The sequence below is a fragment of the Alligator sinensis genome, unplaced genomic scaffold (genome assembly GCF_000455745.1).
Source record: "Alligator sinensis unplaced genomic scaffold, ASM45574v1 scaffold1032_1, whole genome shotgun sequence".
Classification (NCBI taxonomy): domain Eukaryota; kingdom Metazoa; phylum Chordata; order Crocodylia; family Alligatoridae; genus Alligator; species Alligator sinensis.
The window spans coordinates 488686-491098 of NW_005842450.1; the positions used below are offsets into that span (position 1 = coordinate 488686).

A 2413-nucleotide genomic window follows, 5' to 3' on the forward strand; every position below is an offset into this window, starting at 1 on the left:
GGGAGGAGGGAAGGGGCGGGGCGATGGGGAATCACGTGAGGCCCGGAGGGGCCGCTGATTGGTGCGCTGGGGTTCCCGCGCAGGCCCCGCCCCGCCGTCCGGGTCATTCACGCCTGGGCACGTGCGCGGGAGCCCGGCTGCAGCCCGCCGGGCTGGGCGGTGCGTGGGCACACGGGTGGGAGCAAACGGGAGGGTACATGGGCATGCACAACACATCTGGGCAGTGTGTAGGCACACACACGTGTGACAGTGCATAGATGGACACGCACATGTGCACATACACATGCAACAGTGCAGGGACACGCACAACACAGCCGGGGCAGCGCATGCACACGCACACAAACACAGCTAGGTAGTGTGTGGATGCACACATGCGTAGACGTGCAGACAGCGGGGGCAGTACGTGGGCACACACAAGGGAGACTGCATACAGCGCATGGATACACGTGTGCACACATGCAGACGTGACAGTGCATGGACAGTTGGGGCAGTGCATGGATATGTGCGACTGCATGCACAGACACATGGGCACTTGAATGCGCACAGTTGGGCAATGCATGGACACACATAGACACATGCAACTGCATGGACACAACACACACGTGACTGCACGGACACAGCACTGAGGCAGTACATGGACACGTGCAACAGTGCATGGACAGACACACGGGCACGTGTGCACACAGCTGGGCAGTACATGGACACACACACACACAGGTAGAGCAGTGCATGAGCATACACATCTGCAACCACGCACGGACGGACGGATGGACAGACACGTGCACACTTGGCTGCACACACACAGAGCCAGGCAGTGCATGGACACACACACCCATGCGCATGTGCACACCAAGCCCTGCTGCCCTGGGCTCAGAAGCCCCTTCCTGGCCCAGTCCCAGGGCAGCTTTGCTTGCCCATCCCCAGGTCCTGGGTTGTGGAGCAGCCCCTGGTCAGCCTGTGCCCAGGCCCGGGGGTGCCCCTTCCACTGTGGGGACGTCCCTTGCAGCCTGACTTCTCCAGCAGTCTGGGCTGTTTTCTCTCTTCAAAGCAGGGCTACTTCACAGTGTCAGTCTGCAGCCGATCCACCTGGGCACTAACAGCGGCTCCTCCCCAGCCCCGCGCTGCTTGAGGCTTTGTGCAAGAGAAACCCGGGAGCTGCGGGCTGGAGTCACCCCTGCTCTGCTGCTCTCCTCATCAGAGCCAAGGATTCCTCGGGGCGACCTCTTTTACTTGGACCAACTATGGAGCTGGGATATATTTAGACGAGCTTCCCAACATAAGATGTTCGTCCTCAGGTGTTTGAACATAAGAAGCCAAGCACAGCAGGCGAAGCACAGTGTAGGGGAAGGGCTGAGACACTCTCAGCTGTAGCACAGTCAGCAAAAGAAAAGCAGTGGCTGGCTGGGAGATCAAGGCCTATCAAAGGGGGGAAATAGGGGGCTCGATCTCACCTTTCTTGTGTGGAGAGCAGGCAGGAGTTGGGTAAATTGTAGTGGGCCATAAATCCAATAGGAGACTTGGTTCTTAAGTGTCCAGTGGCTTGTTCCCAAAAGTCAATGAAAGGCGTTAAATAGATTTCCCTTGAGCAGGAGTATAGTGAGGTCAGAGATGGAGCAGATTTCGTGCAAGAAACGTGCTACTAGCGTTTGTGCGTGTGCGTGCGCGCGCACATGCATCTCAATCCTTTCAGGTTATAGCTGTGTTGGTCTACAGATAAGGTTCTTTGCATAAAGGTGATCTCTTTTATTAGACCAACCTTTATATTACATCTCCACCCTTTACATTTTTGTTTCTGTGAGAGCCCATTCTCTTGTGCTGTGGCTGTTTAGTTTCCCCCATGTAGTGGCCATGCTTCACTTACTGCGCGTGGCTTCCTATATTCAGAGACCTGAGGATGAAGATCTTACATTGGAAAGTTTGTCTAAAGATATCCCAACTACACAGTTGGTCCAATAAAATATATCGCCCTAAGACACCCTTGCCCGTCACGTGATCTCTGGACCATCGCAGCTACATCACACTTAACACGACTGTCACAGGGAAGATATCAAAATCTGCCTGTGTGATGCTCAGCCGTGCACACCAGATACACCAGGCTGCCATTCGGAGCGGAGGATGCGGTGCCCTTTGCACGCACAGTGTCTGCCGTTGGGAGCTCAGACGGAGAAGACCTGCCCTCTACTGCTCCATGCCACCACGTACAAGGCGAACAGAAGGGCAGCAGCTATGGCTAACCTAGAGACTGCATTTCCAAACACATTATCGGGCAGATACTGCCCTTTTTCTGTGTATTTGGCAGACCTGCGTTTGCACCTGTGGTCTCTAGCAGCGTAATATAGCAAGCGAGGAGCAGAAGAATGTCAACGGGAGTGTTTCCTTAGCAATACCTGCAAAACTCTTCCCCCGTCCTGGG

At 55.2% G+C, this 2413-nt stretch overlaps 1 protein-coding gene across 2 annotated transcripts in view; it reads right to left on the minus strand.

The window, feature by feature from the left end:
• MAPRE1 (microtubule associated protein RP/EB family member 1) overlaps positions 1–2413 on the minus strand; it is a 32322-nt gene that overhangs the window by 10646 nt on the left and 19263 nt on the right. The gene's annotated exons all lie outside the window — the stretch shown is intronic.